Source organism: Schistocerca gregaria, chromosome 8, assembly GCF_023897955.1.
Source record: "Schistocerca gregaria isolate iqSchGreg1 chromosome 8, iqSchGreg1.2, whole genome shotgun sequence".
Lineage (NCBI taxonomy): Eukaryota > Metazoa > Arthropoda > Insecta > Orthoptera > Acrididae > Schistocerca > Schistocerca gregaria.
Window position 1 is genome coordinate 76,117,108 of NC_064927.1, and position 26,245 is coordinate 76,143,352.

The window sequence follows — 26,245 nt, forward strand, 5'->3', positions numbered from 1 at the left end:
CGTTATAACGCGGAAACTAATTACTTTGCGAGTACCAAGCCAAATAGTATTAATGTCAAGGAGATGGAGAAGAGAAATAAAGCAGAATCAATTCAAGTGAAAAAGTTTCAACGTGCTGCTACGGTACATCATACCAATACAGACCGGTACCATTGCTGCTACAAAAGGGGCTCAGTATGGCAGCCATCAGTGTCCAGAAGAGTCTGAAACGCAGGACTGCATTCTGATCTCAATCAGGAGGTCGTGCCAGGCAAGCAGTTGGGAACGATCGGCTGATAATTCGACCGTTTCCAAATGTGTTTCGGAGAAGCAGGTGCACTTAACGAGCGATGTGCGATGTGGGCCCATCTTGCATGAAAAGTGTTGACTTCAGTGCGTCTGCCTCTTGTAGGGCGGGTATGACGTGCTGGGCCAATGTGGAACCTAGACACTAGAACAAAACTTCAAAATTGATAGCGCTGCTGATTTACGTAAACTGCTTCAAACTTCGTCCGTCTGGGACTCCATCACGCATAAACTACAAGAGCATCGGTGTAGCACGCTATCTCGTATACTTCGGCATATATGAGTTCGAGAATTAACAATGAATGGATGTACCACACAGCCATCTATCTACAGTCGCAATATAATATGTGGCACACGCAAGGAGGGGTGATTCAGCGATGATACAGAAATTGGGATTCATGATGTTGTGTCATCGGTCAGCATTGAAATTATGGAAAATATGGTAGAATTGCTGTGGTGCTTACAGCAGTACATTGACCCATCTTTCCCATTCCATCCGTCAAGTGGTACACTATTGATTACCAAATAATGATTGACTGACACCACTTATTTGAGATGGAGGGAGTCTTGGCGTGACCAACATCTACTGGGGATAGTCAGTACCGAAACAGTAATTGTGTACATTTAAGGAATCAATACTCTTGGTCTCTTCAGAATGGAACGCCTAGACATCTGCTACACCGTCACTGTGGAAGATGACATTACAGGTCGTCAGCTTCGGGGTGCTGTTTGGAAACGCTCCACAATGTGGAGGGGTGGGGGGTTTGAGAGAGGGGTTGGGGCAGGGCCAAATAAATTTGATATCCTCGTCAGTAAATTTGAATTTCCCAGCATTTTTTCCGGGCTGCCATCTTCGATTACATCGTGGGAGAGAGGGCGGGGAGAGAAGGGGGCTGTGAGTTCCCTGAGGGGAACCGACGTGCTGGCTGCGGAAAACTTATAAGATCATCAGGAATGGGAGCTGATTAACTGACTCATTAATTAATTTGTATAATTAATTTGTTCTTCCCACCACGAGCCATGGACCTTGCCGTTGGTGGGGAGGCTTGCATGCCTCAGCAATACAGATAGCCGTACCGTAGGTGCAACCACAACGGAGGGGTATCTGTTGAGAGGCCAGACAAACGTGTGGTTCCTGAAGAGGGGCAGCAGCCTTTTCAGTAGTTGCAGGGGCAACAGTCTGGATGATTGACTGATCTGGCTATGTAACACATAACCAAAACGGCCTTGCTGTGATGGTACTGCGAACGGCTGAAAGCAAGGGTAAACTACGGCCGTAATTTTTCCCGAGGGCATGCAGCTTTACTGTATGGTTAATGATGATGGCGTCCTCTCGGGTAAAATATTCCGGAGGTAAAATAGTCCCCAACTCGTATCTCCTGGCGGGGACTACTCAGGAGGACGTCGTTATTAGGAGAAACAAAACTGGCGTTCAGCGGATAGGAGCGTTGAGTGTCAGGTCCCTTAATCGAGCAGGGAGGTTAAAAAAATTAAAAAGGGAAATTGATAGACTAAAGTTTGATATAGTGAGAATTAGTGAAGTGTGGTGGCAGGAGGAACAAGAGTTCTCGTCAGGTGAATACAGGGTTATAAATACAAAATCAAATAGCGGTAATGTAGGAGTAGGTTTAATAATGAGTAGAAAAATAGGAATGCGGGTAAGCTACTACAAACAGCATAGTGAACGCCTTATTGTAGTCAAGATAGACACGAAGCCCACGCCTACTACAGTAGTACAAGTTTATATGCCAACGAACTCCGCACACGACGAAGAGATTGAAGAAATGTATCATACAAAAAAGGAAATGATTCAGATGCTGAAGGGAGACGAAAATTTAATAGTCATGGGTAACTGGAATTCGATAGTACGAAAAGGAGAGAAGGAAAAGTAGTGGGTGAATATGGAATGGGGGTAAGGAATAAAAGATGAAGCTGCCTGGTAGCATTTTGCACAGAACATAACTTAATCATAGCTAACACTTGGTTTAAAAATCATGAAAGGAGGTTATACACATGGAAGAGGCCTGGAGACACTGGAAGGTTTCAGATAGATTATATAATGGTAAGACAGAGATTTAGGAACCAGGTTTTAAATTGTAAGACATTTCCAGGAGCAGATGTGGACTCTAACCACAATCTGTTGGTTATGTGCTGTAGATTAAAAATGAAGAAACTACAAAAAGGTGGGAATTTAAGGAGATGGTACCTGGACAAACTGGAAAAACCACAGGTTGTACAGAGTTTCAGGGAGAGCATTAGGGAACAATTGACAAATACGGAGGAAAGAAATACAGTAGAAGAAGAGTGGGTAGTTTTGAGAGATGAAATAGTGAAGGCAGTGGAGGATCAAGTGGGTAAAAGGATGACGGCTAGAAGAAATACTTGGATGAAGAGATACTGAATTTAATTGATGAAAGGAGTAAATATAAATATGCAGTAAATGAAACAGGCAAAAAGGAATACAAACGTCTCAAAAATGATATCGACAGGAAGTGCAAAATGGCTAAGCAGGGATGGCTAGAGGACAAGTGTAAGGATGTAGAGGCTTATCTCACTAGGGGTAAGATAGATACTGCCTACAGGAAATATAAAGATACCTTTGGAGAAAGGAGAACCACTTGCATGAATATCAAGAGCTTTGATGAAAACCCAGTTCTAATCAAAGAAGGGAAAGCAGAAAGGTGGAAGGAGTATATAGAGGGTCTATACAAGTGCGATGTACCTGAGGACAATATTATGGAAATGGAAGAGGATGTAGATAAAGATGAAATGGGAGATACGATACTGCATGAAGAGTTTGACAGACCACTAAAAGACGTGAGTCGAAACAAGGCCCCGGGACCAGACAACATTCCATTAGAACTACTGACAGCCTTGGGGGACCCAGGTCTAACAAAACTCTACCATCTAATGAGAAAGATGTATGAAACAGGCGAAATACCCTCAGACTTCAAAGAGAATATCATACTTCGAATCCAAAAGAAAGCAGGTGTTGACTGATGTGAAAATTACCGAACTATCAGTCTAATAAGTCACGGCTGCAAAATACTAACGCGAATTCTTTACAGGCGAATGGAAAAACTAGTAGAAGCCGGCCTCGGGGAATATCAGTTTGGATTCCGAACACGTGAGGCAATACTGACCTTACGACTTACCTTAGAAGAAAGATTAAGTAAGGGCAAACCTACGTTTCTAGCATTTGTAGACTTCTAGAAAGCTTTTGACAATGTTCACTGGAATAACCTCTTTCAAATTCTGAAGGTGGCAGGGTAAAATACAGGGAGCAAAAGGCTATTTACAATTTGTACAGAAACCAGAAGGCAGTTATAAGAGTCGAGACACATGAAAGGGAAGCATGGTTGGGAAGGGAGTGAGACAGGGTTGTAGCCTATCCCCGATGTTATTCAATCTGTATATTGAGCAAGCAGTGAAGGAAACAAAAGAAAATTTTGGAGTGGGAATTAAAATCCATGGAGAAGAAATAAAAACTTTGAGGTTTGTGGATGACATTGTAAATCTGTCAGAGACAGAAAAGGACCTGGAAGAGCAGTTGAACGGAAAGGACAGTGTCTTGAAAGGAGGATATAGGATGAACATCAACAAAAGCAAAACGAGAATAATGGAATGTAGTCGAATTAAATCAGGTGATGCTGTGGAATTAGATTAGGAAATGAGACGCTTAAAGTAGAAGATGGGTTTTGCTATTTGGGGAGCAAAATAACTGATGATGGTCGAAGTAGAAAGAATATAAAATGTCGACTGGCAAAAGCAAGGAAAGCGTATCTGAAGAAGAGAAATTTGTTAACATCGAGTATTGATTTACGTATCAGGAAATGGTTTCTGAAAGTATTTGTATGGAATGTAGCTGTATATGGAAGTGAAGCATGGACTATAAATAGTTTAGACAAGAAGACAATAGAAGCTTTCGAGATGTAGTGCTACAGAAGAATGGTGAAGATTGGATGGGTAGATCACATAGCTAATGTGGAGGTATAGAATAGAATTGGGGAAAAGAGAAATTTGTGGTATAACTTGACTAGAAGAAGGGATCGGTTGATAGGACATGTTCTGAGGTATCAAAGGCTCACCAATTTAGTATTGGAGGGTAAAAATCGTAGAGGGAGAGCAAGAGATGGATAAACTAAGGAGATTCAGAAGGATGTAGGTTGCGGTGGGTACTTGGAGATGAAGAAGCTTGCACAGGATAGACTACCATGGAAAGCTGCATCAAACCAGTCTCTGGACTGATTACCACAACAACAACAATTAATTTGTTATCAATTTGATATCAAAAGTGGGCCAGAACCCCTATCGTCCCACTACTAAAGGAACCATCCTTGCGCTTGCCTGCTTCGATTTAGGGAAATCACGTAAACCCAAGTGAACGGCCAGACGCGGACTTGATCCGTCATTCTTTCTAATTGGAGTGCAGTGTTCTGACCACTGCACCTACTCGCTGTGTCCGAGCATCCGAAATGGGCCGCTAGGTACGTGAGTTGCTCCAAGTGATCTTAAGTAGTAGAACCCAGGACGTTGCCCTACAAGGCGAGTGCTGATCAGAAACTATGCCATCGCCAGGAGTGCCCCAGGGAGTGATAGGACCGCACTCGTTTCCTACAAGGGGCCCGGGATTGGTATGGTCATAGTGCGTAGTTGCTCTATCAGTGTAAGGACACGTCCGTTTGAGAAAACGCATAAGCAAAGTAATTAATCTACGAAGAGAAGCGAGGAGAAGTGGCACATACACGTGCTGTACTTCTTTGTTGTTTTTTTTATAATTTCGCGGAAATCGTACGTTTACTCTGAGCACTTGCCGTAGACGAGCAGTGAAAGTCCTTTACCAGACTATTCAGCATTTACTGCCTGACACATTCCGCGCCAGTGTCACAGTGTAACAAGAATTAGTGAAGTCATTTTGTTAGTGTTTGTCTTAATCCCCGACATGTCAATTTCTGTTACAGCAAAGAAATATCAGAAACTGTTGATCGTTTTGTCTTGTTACCGAGTTGGATTTATCGCAGTGAGTCAAGAATGTTATAAAAGCCGACCGCGGTGGTCTCGCGGTTCTAGGCGCGCAGTCGGGAGCCGTGTGACTGCTACGGTCGCAGGTTCGAATCCTGCCTCGGGCATGGATGTGTGTGATGTCCTTAGGTTGGTTAGGTTTAAGTAGTTCTAAGTTCTAGGGGACTAATGACCACAGCAGTTGAGTCCCATAGTGCTCAGAGCCATTTGAACCATTTTTTTGTTGTTATAAAAATGTAAGAGACTCTATACAACAGGTCGAACACTGCATTATGTCAAGTTTTCCTTTGGTACGTCGATGTAAGAACCATTTAAGAAAAACTGTGTTGCGAGATCGACTGAATCACATCGTCGTTTTGCATGTTTACCGCGACATTGTCGATGAACGACATGAATTGTGAACTATATTTATTATGCGACACGCAAAGCGCAGCACAATGTTTGTATCATGCAATCGGTTTTTTGTATCGAATAGCATTCAATTAAATAAATCTTGCTTCAAGAATGATTTTCAATTTCGTTATAGTTTTTGTACCTAAAAACTCCTTTCTATGAGTTATGATCTGTTTACAGTTTACAGGGAGCAGGCGGTGAGAACGCTATTTTTAGGCAACTACTCATTCAAACAATATATGAACCTCCGACCCTGTTTCTGTATACATGAATGATCTGAAGGACAAGTTGAGCTGCAATCTGCGGCTGTTTGTTGAAAGCGCTGTGGTCCACGGGAAGGTGTCGATGTTTAGTGAGTATAGGAGGACACAAGGTGACTTAGACGAAATTTCTATTTGTTGTGACGAATTTAAGTTAATGCAGATGAACAGGAAAAACAATGCTGTAATATGAAGCTGGTATCTGTACAGATACCATTGGTGGCCTTGCAGCTCTCGAAGAATGAAATTATAATGAAATCCAGACTTTTAGCAGCTTAGAGGCGTTGATAAATATCAGTGGGGATCGTTGAAAAATGTGTACTCCGACCGGAACTCGAACCCAGCAACGATCCACGTTTTAAAATGCTATTTATTTATTTAAACAGGGTGGTTACCGGCTTTGAACCACCCCAAGGAAATTTCGTCAGCTGAGGAAACAAAAGGCGAAATGTAATGTAAAGGGCGAACTAGCCGTCTGAAGATGAACCTGTCGGTTCTAAACCAGTAACAGCGCTGTTTAGATAAATAAATACCAATGTAAAAAGTGGCTGGTTGATCTAATCTTCTGTCTAAGAGTCAACCTATTTGTTGTACACTGCCATGCGCCCAAAATGTCAGTAGCAGACGTTCTGCATTTTTTGTTTCTTTCTTTTTTTAAATTCTTTGTTGATTTCATTTTGTTCCTTTTATATGTTCGGGGCGAACGTCTCATGACATCCGTTCAAGTTGTTCGTTGATCCGTTCACTCAGTTTTTTTTTATTACTGAGGGCGGCTAACCCTCTAATCGAACACGGTGAGCTACCGTGTCGGCTATCCGACTAATCCATCGAGGACACAGAGGGATGCGCGACTGCAGGGAGTTATCTCTGCACGCTCCCTGTGAGACCCACACTTCCAACTTACTGTCCACACACTACATTTGTAGGGTCCCTGCCCACTATACTTGTTACTCACGGCAGTCAATCTACCTATTGCCGTAAGAGTTTGAGCAGTGTGAGTGCATCCGCACTGAAGAAGATCATTGGCCCGTAAGCCTTCTCTATATGAAGATGGTATCTGTTCTTTCGGACATGTCCGACAGAACAGATAACGCTAGTGACCTTGCAGCTCTCGAAGAATAAAATTACAATGAAATCCAGACCATTAGCTGCTTACGGGCGTTGATAAACGTCAACGGGGACAGTTGAAAATGTGTGCCCTGACAGAAACTCGTTGGAAGTGTGGGTCTCATGGGGAGCGTACCAGTGAAAAGTCCTCTGTGTCCTCGTTGGCTCAGTCGGATACCCGGCATGGTAGCTCAGCGTGTTCGGTCAGAGGGTTAGCTGCCCTCTGTAATAAAATAATTGGGTGATCGGATCAAGGATGAACTTTATCAGGTGTCATGGGTCGTCCACCAGGACAAGAGAGAGAGAGAGAGAGAGAGAGAGAGAGAGAGAGAGAGAGAAAGAGAGCGCCTGGCATGTAAGCAGGAGATCCCGGGTTCGAGTCCCCGTCGGGGCACACATTTTTCATTTTTCAGGTGTCCCCGTTGATATAAGCAGCTAAAGGTCTGGATGTCATTATAATTTCAATGCTGCAACGTTCGAATGCGGTGTTTGTGATGTGCTGCTTGGCATCGCAGTGGGCATCAAATATCTGGGCGTAACGTTGCAAAGCGATATGAAATGGAACGGGCACATAAGGACGTTAGGACAGAAGGCAAATGGTCAATTTATTGAGAGCCTTTGGGGAAAGTTTCTCATCTATAAAGGAAACCGCTTGTAGAACTCTAGGGCGACCCATTCCTGAGGTACTGCTCCGGCGTTTGTGATTCGTATCAGCTCGGATGAAAGGAAGATAGGGAAGCAATTCAGAAGCGTTCGTTGCCGGTAGGTTCGATAAACACACGAGTTTTACGCTAATCCTCCACGAACTCCTACGGGATTTCATGCAGGAAAGAAGACCTATTTCTCGCGGAACACTTCTGAGAAAGTTTAGAGAACCGGCATTTGGCACAGACCACATAGCGATTGTTCAGATGCCAACGTATATTTTGCGTAAGGAACATCATGACACATCGAGGCTTGTGTGGAAGTACACTCGTGTCCAAAATTAAAAGAACAGAGCACTATTTCCTCGCCCTGTGTCTAATTCATGATATAATCATACAAACTGTCAACAGATGTCCGTACCAACGTGTCCCGCTCGGAAGATGGCATTCTGGTCAACGGATAACCACGGCAACGATAAGGTCAGGGTACCTATCAAATGGGATAGTTTTTCCGGTTAGTCCCACATCCACAGTCGCTGTGTACACAGTCACAGATGGCGCAGTGTGGCAGAGAGAAGACGTCTTCCAGGATCTCTGCGGTGGAGGGCCATGGGAAGAGTGGAAGCATGACAGTCGCACACCGATGCGGCCCGATGTTGTTTCTAGAATGTGGTCGCAGTTTATAGAGATCGAAACTATCCCGAAGACAAGGGCGGGGCCAACGACGTGCAACATCAGAAAGAGAGGACCGTTACTTGACTGTAAGCACACGACGGTACCGCCTTAGTACTGCACGTCAGCATCCACTGGACGTGTTGTACCGAGGAAAACGGTGTACAGTAGGCTTCAGCAGAGTGGCCTCTAGTGTAAGAGACCTGCTGTATATGTACCTCCGACGCGTCTTCACAGAAGGGAACGTTTGGAGTGGAGCCTCACCGTGCCGCCTGGACAGTCGAACTGTGGGCCAATGTTATTTTTAGGGATGAGTCCCGATGTGGTGTGGACTGGTGATTCCCGACGGATTCGCATCTGGATGGCACGTGGAACACGATTTCAGGACCCAACTATTGTGGAAAGAGACTGACATCGAAGATGGTCCCAATGTTGACCACCTCTTCATGAAATTGTACGTTTAAATCAGCCAGGTTTAACTGATGTCACGTATCGTGACGAGATCTTGAGACCTCCTGTGCGGTTGTTGTGAGGTGCTGTGGCCCCAGACGTCGTATAGCTGGACGATAATGCTCGACCTCATAGAACACGGGTGGTTGACGTTTCCTTGGAGACGGAAGATACTGTACGCAAGGCGTGGTCTGATCGCTCTCCCGATTCCATAGAACATGTCTGGGATGCACTAGGGGGGCGGTTTGCGTCACGCCAGCATCCACCGACCACTCTTCAAGACTTGGGAGCAGCCCTGCAGGAAGAATGGGCTTTGCGAGACTGGTGACATCATTCACAGCATGCCCCGTCGTTTATCAGGCCTGTATTGCTCCCAGAGGTGGTCACACCCTATACCAAGCGCATGAACCACTTGTCGGAATTTGTGCGTAAATCCGTTAAGTTGGAAAAACGGACATCATTTTTGTCTGCCGTTATGCACGTTGCAATTGTCTACGTTCTGTATTCATTATACGGTTTCTAGTTTACTGTCACCTGATTATACGGTTTTGTGACAAAATAAACGCAACTTTCCAAAATTTCCGTTTGTTGCTTTAAAACTGGACACCAGTGTTTGCAGACAGTCATTTTCCGCTCGTTCCATTCGAGAATGAACAGGAAACGAAGGTCCGCAGCTCGTGGTTGTGCGGTAGCGTTCTCGCTTCCGGCGCCCGGGTTCGATTCCCGGCGGGGTCAGGGATTTTCTCTGCCTCGTGATGGCTGGGTGTTGTGTGATGTCCTTAGGTAAGTTAGGTTTAAGTAGTTCTAAGTTCTAGGGGACTGATGACCATAGATGTTAAGTCCCATAGTGTTCAGAGCCATTTGAACCAGGAAACGAAATTACTAGCAGTGGTATATGTCACCCTCCGCCAGGTAGCTTGCTGAGTATGTATGTAGATGTAGAATAACTGTTTTATTTGCGGGCTATGTCGTGGTCTAAACAGGATTCATACATTTCTGAGAAACTGGTTTCTTTGTTCCCTTTTAGTCAGGATTCAACGTACGTAATCTTCCACCGTGCTCAGAGATTACTCGTAGTTTTAACTCTTCGTATAAAATGTAGCAGTGAGGCTGCGGCGTCCATTCGGTAGTTTCCGCGTCTTTTATGTCAGCCCGTCCCACAGTACACTGGGAACCTCAAATAATATAGATACATACACACCGTGCAATCCCGTATCTCTGACGGGCTGAGGCTTCAAACCGACGAGTAAGGCAGTGGAGGGCAAACATCTTGAGTTCATAAGTGAAGTGGGCACTTCAGTTACAGTTCTTCTCATTTGTAGCTGAAATAAAACTTTAATCTTGGCAATCGAACGACTTACTGTATAAGTATTACACGTTTAGTACCAATAGTAATGCGATGTTTATCTTCTTTACATTTGATCAGGTGAAACGATAAATAACTAATTGGAAATATTGTGTTGACAGTTTTATTTCTTTTTACAAAAGACAGAATTACAGTTATTCAGCAAAATTTCTGTTTTTGTCGTTGTTGTTGTTATTCTTGTTCACCGCTTCGAGAGGTGCAGAATTCATAATATGTGTTTCACAGGAAGCATTTAGTTTCCTACCGAGTCCCCAACAAGACTTGTGAAACGTTTTACTGTGCTTGTATAAGAAACGGCATCCATTTGTATCCAGAAATGTCTGTTTTTAAACAAAATCTGTCTTAATATTATATAATTTTGCATAATCCACTGAAGATACAGAAGCAATATCAAAATAGGATATATACTACAGCATAAAACGTTGTTTACAAAGAAAACTCTTATAAGATATTAACATTACGTCATCTCAAAATCTTCGTCATTTATTGATATTTAGATCTGAGGATCAACCTATTTTTACAAGATAGTAATACCCACGAGTTAGTAATATGATGATGATGATGAAGATGATGACGACGATGATGATGATGATGATGTTTGGTTTGTGGGACGCTCAACTGCGCGGTCATCAGCGTCCGTACGAAGTCTCAATTTTGTCACACTCCAACTCTTTACGCAGTCCAATCTAGCCACTGTCACGAATGATGATGATGAAATGATGAGGACAATACAGACACCCAATCCCCAGGCAGAGAAAGTCCCCAACCCGGCCGGGAATCGAAACGAGTTAGTAATATTTACAACAAATAAATACTATCCTCTGCGTCGTAACAATATCATTCTGTAACTTCACCCTCTCAATCCATTGACTTAATCTGGGAAATACACTCCTGGAAATGGAAAAAAGAACACATTGACACCGGTGTGTCAGACCCACCATACTTGCTCCGGACACTGCGAGAGGGCTGTACAAGCAATGATCACACGCACTCCACAGCGGACACACCAGGAACCGCGGTGTTGGCCGTCGAATGGCGCTAGCTGCGCAGCATTTGTGCACCGCCGCCGTCAATGTCAGCCAGTTTGCCGTGGCATACGGAGCTCCATCGCAGTCTTTAACACTGGTAGCATGCCGCGACAGCGTGGACGTGAACCGTATGTGCAGTTGACGGACTTTGAGCGAAGGCGTTTAGTGGGCATGCGGGAGGCCGGGTGGACGTACCGCCGAATTGCTCAACACGTGGGGCGTAAGGTCTCCACAGTACATCGATGTTGTCGCCAGTGGTCGGCGGAAGGTGCACGTGCCCGTCGACCTGGGACCGGACCGCAGCGACGCACGGATGCACGCCAAGACCGTAGGATCCTACGCAGTGCCGTAGGGGACCGCACCGCCACTTCCCAGCAAATTAGGGACACTGTTGCTCCTGGAGTATCAGCGAGGACCATTCGCAACCGTCTCCATGAAGCTGGGCTACGGTCCCACACACCGTTAGGCCGTCTTCCGCTCACGCCCCAACATCGTGCAGCCCGCCTCCAGTGGTGTCGCGACAGGCGTGAATGGAGGGACGAATGGAGACGTGTCGTCTTCAGCGATGAGAGTCGCTTCTGCCTTGGTGCCAATGATGGTCGTATGCGTGTTTGGCGCCATGCAGGTGAGCGCCACAATCAGGACTGCATACGACCGAGGCACACAGGGCCAACACCCGGCATCATGGTGTGGGGAGCGATCTCCTACACTGGCCGTACACCTCTGGTGATCGTCGAGGGTACACTGAATAGTGCACGGTACATCCAAACCGTCATCGAACCCATCGTTCTACCATTCCTCACCGGCAAGGGAACTTGCTGTTCCAACAGGACAATGCACGTCCGCATGTATCCCGTGCCACCCAACGTGCTCTAGAAGGTGTAAGTCAACTACCCTGGCCAGCAAGATCTCCGGATCTGTCCCCCATTGAGCATGTTTGGGACTGGATGAAGCGTCGTCTCACGCGGTCTGCACGTCCAGCATGAACGCTGGTCCAACTGAGGCGCCAGGTGGAAATGGCATGGCAAGTTGTTCCACAGGACTACATCCAGCACCTCTACGATCGTCTCCATGGGAGAATAGCAGCCTGCATTGCTGCGAAAGGTGGATATACACTGTACTAGTGCCGACATTGTGCGTGCTCTGTTACCTGTGTCTATGTGCCTGTGGTTCTGTCAGTGTGATCATGTGATGTATCTGACCCCAGGAATGTGTCAATAAAGTTTCCCTTTCCTGGGACAATGAATTCACGGTGTTCTTATTTCAATTTCTAGGAGTGTAGATGCGCAACTCTTTCAAAAAAACATCTTCGCCTGCGGGACGAATTATTACTGCCTTTCACACATCTTTCGGTGCAAGAAAACGCTACACAATATTTCACCATTGTAATAAAGAAACCTTACCTTTAAATATTACAGTCATCTGCGGGAGAAGTGCAGTCGTATTTGAATGCAGCTTCTCATTTCTGAACTACTTAAAGTGAACGAACGCTATGTTGTCAAAAGCTGACATTTTGGGCGCGTGGCTGTGTACAAAATATAGGCTGACTCTTACACAGAAGATAAGAGCAACCAGCCACTTTTTCCAATGCTATTTATTTATCTAAACAGCGCTGTTACCGGTTTCGAGCCGACAGGTTCATCTTCAGATTACGTTCACGCTTTACATTACATTTCGCCATTTGTTTCCTCACCTGACGAAATTTCGTTGGGGTGGTTCGAAGCCAGTAACCGCCCTGTTTAAATAAATAAATAGCATTTTACAACGTGACTCATTGCTGTAATCTTCTGTGTAAGAGTCAACCTATATTTTGTACGCAGCCTCTGGCTCAAAATGTCAGTTTTCGACAAAATAGTATTAAGCATACCTCGCCAGATATTGAGAAACGTTCACGCTTTTAAAAGATGCAAAATAAACGTAACAAAGAAAATATTGTATAGGCATCAGAAAAAACTTTATACTTTGAAAATGAAGAAAGGTAATCTCCCCTCCAAAATCTCACATCAAGAACTATTAATTAACATCAGTTTTAGAAATAATGGACTTTCATAAACAAAGGTCTAAAGCGTAACATAGAGTCCAGACTTAATGCCAATAACTTGAAGGGCCTTACTGCATCTACTAAACTTGCATGTGATGCTACTAAATTAAATATCAGGAAAACCATGCTTAGGCTTCAAAGCCAATAAAATAACAACACACCTCATGAACAACAGTTCACACAGAAACAGTGACCTAAACGTTCTAACTCGTATCAATTCCAAACTTCCTAAGAAAAAGCTTTACTGGTCAAGGCTGATAAAAGTAATTACAGAGTGATAATGTATGAAAAAGACTATGTTGACAAAACCATGCAATTATTAAAAAGTAACAACGGAACTGAAATATATTTTGATCCTACTTTTAAATTTCAGGCCAAAATTAAGGAAACATTTATGAATTGTAACATCCTCCTAACTAATTGGCAAGTGCATGACTGCATTTCCATGAACCCCACTGCACCTCGGCTCTGGTCACAGCCTAAGACCCATAAGGAAAACTGCATTATCAGGCCAATTGTTCTAGGAACAGCTCATCATATAGGTTAAATAACAAATTGCATGCTCTGCTTTATACGTGCAATACCTTTGTAAACAAATTCTCCATTAAGAACACAAATGAACTCATTGACAACATTTAAAGTGTTTACATTCCACCGACAGCCAGATTTACATCAATTGACATAGTAAAACTTTATACTAACATCCTTATGGAGGACACCATTAACATAACCAGAAACAATCTTCTCAAACACAAGAAACTAAATGTGGCAGATCTGCGAGCTCATTTAGTTACTGACATTGGTACCGTCAGTTTCAATAACAAAATATACAAACAGAAAGATGGGTTGGCCATGGGTAGCAGCCTAGCCGGGATGTTAGCAGGTATTTACATAAATCACTTAGAGCATACATTTTTTTAAGCTAATAGTCATATCAACAGCAAAATCATCTACTACAAAAAATATGTTGATGAAACAATTATACTTTTTGATGGCACCAATGAGGAAATAAACACATTAGCAACAAATCTGAGCTGCGTGCACAAAAATATTAAATTCACTGTTGAACATGAGACCAACAACAGCATCAATTTCCTAGACGTAAAAATCACAAAAAGCCATAAACCTCATTTTGAGATTTACAGAAAACCAAAATTCATTGACGTGTGTATCAACAGCTGATCTTGTCATCCAAACCAGCATAAGATGAAAGAAATCAGTAACATTAAAATCACTGCCTCAAACAATGGATACAGCCCTCTTATGATAGACAAACTATCATAAAAAATCCAAAAATCACCAGCCAAGAAAGCTGCACACAAGGCAACCATGCAATTTACACAAGACACAGTAAAAAACAGCAGAAAATATATTGCACTACCTTTCTTGGGAAGCATATCCTGTATAAGAAGCAATCTGTTTAAAAACACCAACATTAAAATATACTTCCACACAAACAACAAACCCCATAAGTTAGCAGTTCACAACCCCCCGAAAACAAAAAATCGGGCATATACGAACTCAGCTGTCAAAGTTTCCCCTCTTACTATACAGTACAAACTAGAAGAAGCATTGAGACATGGTTCAAAGAGCATATAGATGTAACACATTTGAGCAACCTTTCAAAATCCACATTTGCCACACACACAGCTACTAACAGTCATGGAATAAAGAGCACTGAAACCTCGTACAAGTACTGCACAATGCTGAGAAAGGCAGCCTTATGAATATGCTTTAGGAGACTGAAATATTTGTACATACAAGCAAATCACCACAAAATCTCCTCAATGAACAAAAAGAGATAGCCAGTGCAGCCTTTCTTCAAAATTTCATTCACCTGCGTTCCAATTTAAAGTAAAAAAAATTACACTGTGTAATATTTATATATGCACATCCATCCCAACCCATTTACTGTGGTTTCAATGTACGCCATAAAATGTTTGTAGTTTTGTTCCAATGTATACCATAATAATTACATAATATCACTGCAGGAACACATTATAACTGACTCATTTATTTATTTATCTTAATTTTAATCAGTTCTCTGTCAATGTAAATAGTAAGTAACGTAACATCAGCAATTCGTAAATTTCTATTGTCATATACATGCACATAATGAGATATCTCTGAGAGTGGAAGTCTTTGGCATTATTATGGTTGAATAACAATAATTTGTTTACATTACTTAAAATCTTGGCGAGGCACAATTACGGTTAAAAAGACATTGTCTCACATCTTGTTTTGGTTATAGGGCACCACCACCCCAAGGAAATTTCGTCAGGTGGAAAACAAAAGGCAAAATCTAGTGTAAAACATGAACTAGCAGTCTGAAGGTGAACCCGTCGGTTCGAAACCCGTAGTGGCGCTGTTTAAATAAATAAATAGCATTGTAAAAAGTGGCTGGCTGCTGTAATCTTCTGTGTAAGAGTCACCTATACTTAATAAAGCTCCACCAACTTTGGATGAATTGTGCCTTTGTTGAGGATGAACCGTGCAAAACAAAGAATTTTATGAGACGGAGGTACCGCAGTTTGTCCATGTGAACGAAACAAACACAAAGTGATTAATTCAGAAACGGAAAACCAACGTAACAGAGAGAACCTTCCCCGAATGCCAAGCCAATCCTGTGTCAGAACACGTCGTACCCTCGTGAGGAGTGGAAATATATTGAAGAAGCCTTGTCCAGACCAAGCAGAAGGCAACAGAAACAGGTCACTCAAACTTGCACTTTGCGCCTCTTCTTTGACGCACCTACTCCACACAAGATGAGTTGCGCCCATAGCGCCGCCACCCTTCTACAGGTATACTCTATAAGCAACTGTGAAGCGCACGGTAGAGGATACTTTTCTTTCTAGCACGTACTTTTGTGGTTTCCCCATTCCATTCGCGCATTGAGCGACACTCAAATTGTCTTTAGATGCTGTAATTAGTCTAATAGTATGTTTTCGGCCCCCACGTAGCTATACTTAGGCAGTTGTAATATATTCCCAGTGTCAAGTATTTCTTCATGCCTATATTATACACTTACTGCAAGCTATTGCTAGAGCAATACGGATGTTGTACAGCTATGCACTTTTTTGTATTATAATTATATATATTGTTTTATGATCCACTTTATTCTTTTAAATAGTTGCTCTTAAGATGATTATTTAACCAAAGCCAGTCTCCATATACAAAGAAAAGGCGGCTTGGGCTGTTACAAGCTTAGCTGTATGAGAATCGATCGTTGTACTTCCGTAGGCGCTACGTCTAAAGTTATTAAACAGCTCTCATCTAAAATCGAGAACTGGTATTACGTTAGAGAAAGGCGAGTACAGGCCTACCTATAGCTTCGGCAGGTTTTCCGTCATGCAGTCCTTGGGACGGCGACCCAGATGAAGGGACCTGCGAACAGTAAAGTGGCTTCCATCACACATTTGCATTGGTTGACTTAACGAACAAAGCCACCCGTTGCTCGCCAGAACGCTCACCTCTACTGGCGGCCCCGACTGTAGCAGTCGATACCAGCGTTTGTAAAAGCTCTCCATTCTAACATACATCTGCATTATGCGATACATGTGATCAAATGTAAGTAGTTATTTCATTTAGCGTGCCTTGACCTGAGTAATAACTTGAGCTGTAGACAAGTGCAGCTCGTATGTTTAACATACAGTAACAAAAATTCGTCATGGCGTCATTTATTTTAAAATAAAACAAGTACTTAAAAGCAAAAGGTGGAACCATTCATCTAAATAACACATTGGATTCTTTTGCAATGTCCATTAAATACGTAACATGTGATCGATATGTTCCAGAAATTGTATTAAAATTTTCCAGATTTAATTTTATTATTCACTGTTCAGTTATCAATCCCCTGATTGTAATAGCTTAATTACTTTGATTATAGATATTTCAGTTAAAGCTTTATCATTATGTCACGATACCTACGAACTATATACATCAGTCATTATCTCTACTCACGTGAAAGTCTTGACACACTTCAATTGAAACGTCCTTGTCTCCACTTTTGAAAGAATAATTTTTTAACAAAAATAATATGCTTGAAAACTTATTTCTGACACAGACTTTCGTATTTTAGAATGTGGGGTTTTGTAAAACTGAATAAGATTTGAATAATCAACACTACATTCTTGTGACTCCAGTTCTGAGGCTTCCGAACATGTACACTTTTGTCAAAATTTACGAGTATGTGCCAGTTATGAGATTACTGAAATCAAAAAGTTTGCGCTTTCAGAAAATTCTCGCGGGAAATACAAGATTAAAACTACGGGCGTTGCGTGCCAGTTGTGCTAGCCTCTGTTTCGCTTTTGACCCGTGAAGATACTCCGCAAGTCTATGTGTGATTACCTAGCTACTTGAAACTCAGTGTGCCATTCGTCTGAAAATGTTAGTCATCTTTCATACTTATCTGTAGAAGTAATGTCACGAACAACTGATCAGATGTTAGTAAATGACAAAAAAGGCGAAGAAATGTGTTTGAATCATAACGCAACAGGCGCGACCTTAGACAACGAGCTGCAGCTGGAGTGTAAACAATATGGGCATGGCATTCTTTCCAGAGCTAAAGACGACGTAATATAACGGGCTTAGCACTCAAGGTGTTAATTTCGTTGAGTATTCATTGCTTTAGCAATAGCTGGCACAAATAATTAGATAAAATACGGTCGCCAGATTATTGTCACTCCACGATTTCTGCGCGCATTGTATGACATGGATATTCCCTGGATCAAAGGGCATCAGTTCGATCCTATTTGCCTGGTTGGGCAGCAATGCTGTGAACGTAAAGTGATTCCACAAATGCAAAATGAGTCTAGGCAGCAATACAGAATTTGTCATTTGGGCTGGGTTTTCCGAAGCGTTTATAAACACAGGAATCCCGATTTTTTAAAAGAGTGTATATATATATATCTTGGCTCATTTATTTAATGCAAACTGTTATGTAGGCACAGTTTCAAGTACAGTGTTAATGTTTTACCTGTTCCCTCCTTTTGTAATTGTATATTGTTCAACTTTCTACTTTCTAAAATGCAGTACCACCATACTGTCAAAGATGGCATTTCGTGTATGTTCCCGCACACTCCTCCATTTTCATGCATTTATTCATTTCTGTTTCTCTTGTGGATATTGCTTATGTCCCTCGTATATTCTGTAGGTACATTGATAATTCTTTCTTTAAATTGGTTTGTTTATCACTATCCGTGTTTTACACCTCCTGAAGTAGCCTTGTGAAGTACTAATTTTATTTTATTTTATTGGTTTTGTTTGTTAATATAAACTGTTATGTAGCTTGCTGTTCCAGTTTGTTAAAGTTTTCTTCTGTTTACTTCCTTTATATTTATTTACTGTTCTACTCTTCTCTTTTTTCGTTGCTTTCCACCACACTATCAAACATGTTACTTACAGTACGTTTCTGCTTGAAACTAGATGTGTGTTTCCCAATGTCGTTTACAAACATTGTAACTTCTTTGGCGTCAATAGTCACCAAATGTCTGAAAATGGTCTTGTAAGCTGAAAAGCGGCTAACACGATAAAAGTAATACTATAGAACAAAAGCAAACTAGAGCTTTTCATTTATTATGTATCTGTTCTTAACGACTCGTAACTATCCAGCCTTGATGGTAATAACGTACAGAAATCCGCTAAACGTGGGGAAATTCACAGAAGCAGTTTTCCTGTCACTGAAAACATGTTCTCTACCCTGTCGGAAATTAACGGTCTGCATCTCAGTTCTCATCCCAAGAAAAGCTTCACAAACTGAGCAAGTGAATAACGCATTGGTCCACCTCTGGCCCTTATACAAGCAGATATTCAGCTTGGCACTGATTGACAGAGATGTTGCATGTATTCCTGGGGGATATCGTGTCAAATTCTGTCCAATTGGAGTGTTAGATCGTCAAAGCCCTGAGATGTTTGGCAGGCCCTGTCCACAATGCCCTAAAACTTCTCAGTTGGGGAGAGATCCGACGACCTCGCTGACCAGAGTTTGGCAAGCACGAAGGCGAGCAGTAGACGCTCTCGCCATTGTAAGACGTCGCGGTCTCCTGACCTTCATTGCTTACATATTCCGCTCTCACAATCATATTCCACACATCAAGACGCTTCATTCGAACCCACACTCAATCAGATAAAGTCAATGTTGTATGAATTCATGTAAACGATACGCAAATAAGAAGTGCAGGGTTGAAATACTCGAGGCTGGCGTACACACACACATTGCAGACACGACGGTCACAGGAGCTTTTAGTTGGAGAGAGGCAGACCGCACGCTGGGAGGCCGGTCCCTTCAGAGGACGAGTCAACGTCGACCACCCGTGAAGCGGACAGCATTTGCCCGAGTGAAAGGCGAGAACGACCCCGTATTCGGCTTAAAAGCAAATTCCACTACATTGGGTGGGAGTGTCCAGCCTACGCATTCTTTAGGAACAGAGCATGCAGTTTCAGAAGTTTCCATAGGGAGACAGCATGCGCTAAACGCCGATGCTACAGATTTCTGGATTGGTCGCCTTAAACGAAACGTCATTCTCCCGTTTTAGAAGAGCAATGCCGATTGGCAGACGATATTCCTGACGCCTCGAGCTGAAGGAGTAATGGAAGAGACCGAAAGATATACCCCTTCACGTCTGGCGTGGAGAGGGGCCGTTCCGTTGTCGCTCTTGGAGGGAGAACACGTAACGAGAGCGTGTGTGCTCGTACGTGTACTCAAAGAGCGAGGAACAAGTCTCTCATCAGTGCTTCACTGGGAGAGCACCTCTGTCGAGAGCGAATCGGAGTGCGACTCTATATTGAGTCCTTGCGATTAAGCGTTGTTCACTGTGTTGGCCGCTACACTTATTGTGCGGTGTGAACAGACAGACTTATAGTTAAATGCCTGCGAGCGAATTTTTGAGTGGCATCGCGGTGGGCTGGTTTTCTGACCGGTGTATCACGCCAGTAGTTAGACTAGGGGCGAATAGGAGTCCTGGACTTCATAAAGGCATAGGGAGAGTTCGACTGGCGAAGGTCAATCTAGATAGAACGAGAGTTATCTTATTTGTCAGCAGGCAGGAGTCACCGCAGCTTGCGGTATTGTGCGCTGCACCTATTGCGAGCCCCATATTTCCTCCACAACAGCAGACCTAACTGGAGTTCACACGCGACAGCCTCAACCGTACCTAGCAACATTCTAATGGATAATTATTCCAGTTGAGTAGGCGCGGCTCTCAGCCATTCTGCCGAGTCAATAACAATCTTAAACTTTGTATAGAAATTTCATTAACTTCACATTTCGAAAAGAACCCAGAAATAACTTGTTCAGTTCATAACAAAAAGTGCTATTCTAATTTCTCAGAACTTTTGCAAAATAAATAATAATTTTCGTTAATTTCATGTTTTTCTTACGCTAACTAGCACTACTCCAGTACCCAAGTGTCCCACTAGTTACGTAAGAAATTTTATGAATTTTTGTGTCATTTCCTTACAGCAGACGACTCCAGAAGATATTTATTGTAGGAAGTTTTTTAGGCATTTCTCTTTAGAACGTTTGGAACGTCTGTCTGACTTCTGTAGTAGTGTGGGGGTGGAAATTGTATGTTGCAGGAGCCACAGGGTAAAGGGTACATCTCAGATTAATCCGTTGCGCAGAATGACAGAATAGCACCCACACGCTCGCACCGTCTGTGGGTGGGCATTATCTTGCTACATGTGTAAGTCCAGGATGGCCTGGCACGAAGGGCAACAAAAAGGGGAGGGGGGGGGGCGTTGAATATCGTGGATGTACTGCTGTGCAAATTTCTCAACCTCATCTACCGGGTGGAGAAATGTAGGGTCCCCCTGAACAGGTCAGGTGTGCACAATACACAGGAAGCGGCTACAAGGGTAGCGGAGTACGTGGGGAGTGCACATGTGGGTTTTTTAGGTAAGAGAATTCCCTCCCTAGGCCCGACAAGACGCCTCCTGAGACGAGACAAGGTAGCTGTAGGCAAAACGCAACACGGATTGACAATATTAATGTGGTAATAGAAAACTGGTAGAAGCCGACCTCGGGGAAGATCAGTTTGGATTCCGTAGAAATGTTGGAACACACGAGGCAATACTGACATTACGACTTATCTTAGAAGAAAGATTAAGGAAAGGCAAACCTACGTTTCTAGCATTTTAGACTTAGGGAAAGCTTTTGACAATGTTGACTGGAATACTATCTTTCAAATTCTAAAGGTGGCAGGGGTAAAATTCAGGGACCGAAAGGCTATTTACAATTTGTACAGAAACCAGACGGCAGATATAAGAGTTGAGAGACATCAAAGGGAAGCAGTGGTTGAGAAGGGAATGAGACAGGGTTGTAGCCTCACCTCAATGTTATTCAATCTGTATATTGAGCAAGCAGTAAAGGAAACAAAAGAAAAATTTGGCGTAGGTATTAAAATCTATAGAGAAGAAATAAAAACTTTGAGGTTCGCCGATGACATTGTAATTCTGTAAGAGACAGCAAAGGACTTGGAAGAGCAGGTGAACGGAATGGACAGTGTCTTGAAAGGAGGATATAACATGAACAGCAACAAAAGCAAAACGAGGATAATGGAATGTAGTCGAATCAAGTCGGGTGATTTTGAGGGAATTAGATTACGAAATGAGACACTTAAAGTAGTAAAGGAGTTTTGCTATTTGGGGAGCAAAATAACTGATGGTGGTCGAAGTAGAGGGGATGTAAAATGTAGACTCGCAATGGCAAGGAAAGCGTTTCTGAAGAAGAGAAATTTGTTAACATCGAGTATCGATTTAAGTGTCAGGAAGTCGTTTCTGAAAGTATTTGTATGTAGTGTAGCCATGTATGGAAGTGAAATATGGACGATAAATAATACAAGAAGAGAATAGAACCTTTAGAATAGTCGTACCTCAGAAAAATGCTGAAGGTATTGAATAGAATAGGGGAGAAGAGGAGTTTGAGAAACAACTTGACAAGAGACCAGTTGGTAGGACATGTTCTGAGGCATCAGAGGATCACAAATTTAGCATTGGAGGGCAGCGTGGGGGGTAAAAATCGTAGAGGGAGACCAAGAGATGAATACACTAAGCAGATTCAGAAGGATGTAGGTTGCAGTAAGTACTGGAAGATGAAGAAGCTTGTACAGGATAGAGTAGCATGGAGAGCTGCATCAAATCAGTCTCAGGACTGAAGACAACAACAACAACAACAACAATAGAAAACTGCAGGAGCGTCTATAGAAAGGTCCCAAAACCGCAGGGACGGAAAGTTGGCTGAAACCAGATGTAAACAGTAATGAAATACTAAACTCTGATTGGAATGTACCGTAGAGACAGGCTGGACAGTGAAGGGGGAGGCGTGTTTATAGCGATAAAAAGTGCAGTAGTATCGAAGGAAATTGACGGAGATACCGAAATGTGAAATAATTTGGGTGAAGATCACGATTAAAGCAGACTCAAATATGGTAATTGGATGTCTCTATAGGCCCCCTGGCTCAACAGCTGTTGTGGCAGAACACATGAAGGAAAATTTGGAAAATGTTTTGAGTAGATTTCCCGACCATGTTGTAGTTTTGGGTGAAGATTTTAATTTACCAGATATAGACTGGGAAACTCAAACGTTTATGCTGCAGAGTGAAAATCTCATTCTGGAAACATCCCTCAGGCTGTGGCTAAGCCATGTCTCCGCAGTATCCTTTCTTTCAGGAGTGCTAGTTCTGCAAGTTTCGCAGAAGAGCTTCTGTAAAGTTTGGAAGGTAGGAGACGGATACTGGCGGAAGTAAAGCTGTGAGTACCGGGCGTGAGTCGTGCTTCGGTAGCTCAGTTGGTAGAGCACTTGCCCGCGAAAGGCAAAGCTCCCGAGTTCGAGTCTCGGTCGGGCACACAGTTTTAATCTGCCAGGAAGTTTCAAACGTTTATAACGGGTCGCAGCGACAAAGAATCCAGTGAATTTTTTTTGTGCATTATCTGAAAAAACTACCTTGAGCATTTAAACAAAGAACCTTCTCGTGGCGATAACATATTAGACCTTCTGGTGACAAACAGACCCGAACTATTTCAAATAGTTAACGCAGGACAGGAAATCAGCGATCATAAAGCGGTTACAGCATCGGTGATTTCAGCCGTAAATAGTAATCTTAAAAAGGTAGGAAGATTTTACTGTTTAGCAAAAGTGACAAAAGCAGATTTCAGAGTACGTGACGGCGCAACACAAAAGTTTTATCTCAAGTACAGATAGTGTTGGGGATCAGTGGACAAAGTTCAAAACCATCGTACAATATGCATTAGATGAGTATGTGACAAGCAAGATCGTAAGAGATGGAAAAGAGCCACGGAGGTACATCAACCGAGTTAGAAAACTGCTACGGAAGCAAAGGGAGCTTCACAGCAAACATAAACATAGCCGAAGCCTTGCAGACAAACAAAAATTACACCCAGCGAAATGTAGTGTGCGGAGGGCTATGCGAGAGGCGTTCAACGAATCCGAAAAAAAGTTCTATGTACTGAATTGGCAGAAAATCCTAAAAAATTTCGGTCTTATGTCAAAGCGGTAGGTGGATCAAAAGAAAATGTCCAGACACTATATGACCGAAATGGTACTGAAACAGAGGATGACAGAGTAAAGGCCGAAATACTAAACGTCTTCTTCCAAAGCTGTTTCACAGAGGAAGACTGCACTGTAGTTCCTTCCCTCCATTGTCGCACAGATGACAAAATGGTAGATATCGAAATAGACGACAGAGGGATAGAGAAACAACTACAATCGCTCAAAAGAGGAAAGGCCGCTGGACCTGATAGGATACCAGTTCGATTTTACACAGAGTACGCGAAAGAACTTGCCCCCCCCCCCCTCCCCCCCTCTTGCAGTGGTCTACCGTAGGTCTCTAGAAGAGAAAAGGGCACAGGTCATCACCGTTTTCAAGAAGTGACGTCGAACAGATGTGCAGAACTATAGACCTATATCTCTAACGTAAATCAGTTCTAGAATTTTGGCACACGTATTATGTTCGAGTATAATGACTTTTCTGGAGACTAGAAATCTACTCTGTTGGAATCAGCATGGGTTTCGAAAAAGACGGTCGTGTGAAAACCAGCTCGCGCTATTCGTCCACGATATTCAGAGGGCCATAGACACGGGTTCACAGGTAGATGCCGTGTTTCTTGACTTCCGCAAGGCGTTCGATACAGTTCCCCACAGTCGCTTAATGAACAAAGTAAGAGCATATGGACTATCAGACCAATTATGTGATTGGATTGAAGAGTTCCTAGATGACAGAACGCAGCATATCATTCTCAATGGAAATAAGTCTACCGAAGTAAGAGTGATTTCAGGTGTGCCGCAGGGGAGTGTCGTAGGACCGTTCCTATTCACAATATACATAAATGACCTTGTGGATAACATCGGAAGTCCGCTGAGACTTTTTGCGGATGATGCTGTAGTATACCGAGAGGTTGTAACAATGGAAAATTGTACTGAAATGCAGGAGGATCTGCAACGAATTTACACATGGTGCAGAGAGTGGCAATTGAATCTCAATGTAGAGAAGTGTAATGTGCTGCGAATACACAGAAAAAAAGATTCTTTATCATTTAGCCACAATACAGCAGGTCAGCAACTGGAAGCAGTTAATTCCATAAATTATCTGGGAGTATGCATTAGGAGTGATTTAAAATGGAATGATCATATAAAGTTGATCGTCGGTAAAGTAGATGCCAGACTGAGATTCATTGGAAGAGTCCTAAGGAAATGCAGTCCGAAAACAAAGGAAGTAGGTTACAGTACACTTGTTCACCCACTGCTTGAATACTGCTCACTGGTGTGGGATCCGTACCAGATAGGGTTGATAGAAGAGATAGAGAAGGTCCATCGGAGAGCAGCGCGCTTCGTTACAGGATCATTTGATAATCGCGAAAGTGTTACGGAGATTATAGATAAACTGCAGTGGAAGACTATGCAGGAGAGACGCTCAGTAGCTCGGTACGGGCTTTTGTTGAAGTTTCGAGAACATACTTTCACCGAAGAGTCAAGCAGTATATTGCTCCCTCCTACGTATATCTCACGAAGAGACCATGAGGATAAAATCAGAGAGATTAGAGCCCACACAGAATCATAACGACAATCTTTCTTTCCACGAACAATACGAGACTGGAATAGAAGGGAGAACCGATGCTCAAGGTACGCTCCGCCACGTACCGTCAGGTGGCTTGCGGAGTATGGATGTAGATGTCCGGGGCGTCTGCAAACACGCCTTTGACATGGAATGCCATTGACTGGAGTAGAATTGGCTTCAGTGACGAGTCTCACTTCGAACTCAGCCTCGATGGCGAGTGATTACGTCTCCGGAGTCGTTGTGGACAGCAGTAGGATTGCGTTCTGCCTGCCTCCCGCCATACAGCCCGATAACCGGGAGTGATGGGTACCTTTTATTTTCATAGCTGGACCGCTTTGATTGTCATCTGCAGCGCCTGTACGTGTGCATCACACCTGCCCATTTCCGTCCCATTCGGATAATTCCTTCGCGGTGTGTCGTTATACTGCTTGTCGGAAGGACACTGCCCAGTTGCGAAATACATGAACACAAACTATTTCTCTCCAAAATAGCGCACAAAACGGAATATTCCCTTTCAAAATTGATCATGCTGATCCGCTTCACTACAAAGTGGAATCAGAAAAAAGAGATGCAGTCACTAGCACAATCGTATCGGCGCATACTTTTTCAACTTGCATACCCACAATCTTCCGAAAACATGTCATTATTATTACACATAGGTCAAAGTTCACTGTCCACTAAGGCGCGGTTTACACACAAATACTCAACAATTACGAGTAAAATAGAGAAACGTTCGACGGTTTTGGTGATTAACACGAATACGTTCGTTTTTGAATTTGTAAGTGAATTCAGACAAGATGTTATGGTTTTACAAGCGCCGGATGTGACAGCGGTGGAATAGACGCTCCACAATACGTCATGACGCACTGGGGATCGCCATACATCTTCCTCTATCACGACCATGGA

The 26,245-nt window shown here is 43.0% G+C and overlaps 1 protein-coding gene across 1 annotated transcript in view; it reads right to left on the reverse strand.

The window, feature by feature from the left end:
* The window catches only part of LOC126284928 (transcription factor ETV7), a 113,073-nt gene that overhangs the window by 70,282 nt on the left and 16,546 nt on the right, over positions 1-26,245 (reverse strand). Inside the window, exon 2 of the mRNA XM_049984192.1 lies at positions 16,592-16,652. The gene's annotated coding sequence lies outside the window, so the exon portion shown is untranslated. The remainder of the gene's footprint in view (positions 1-16,591; positions 16,653-26,245) is intronic.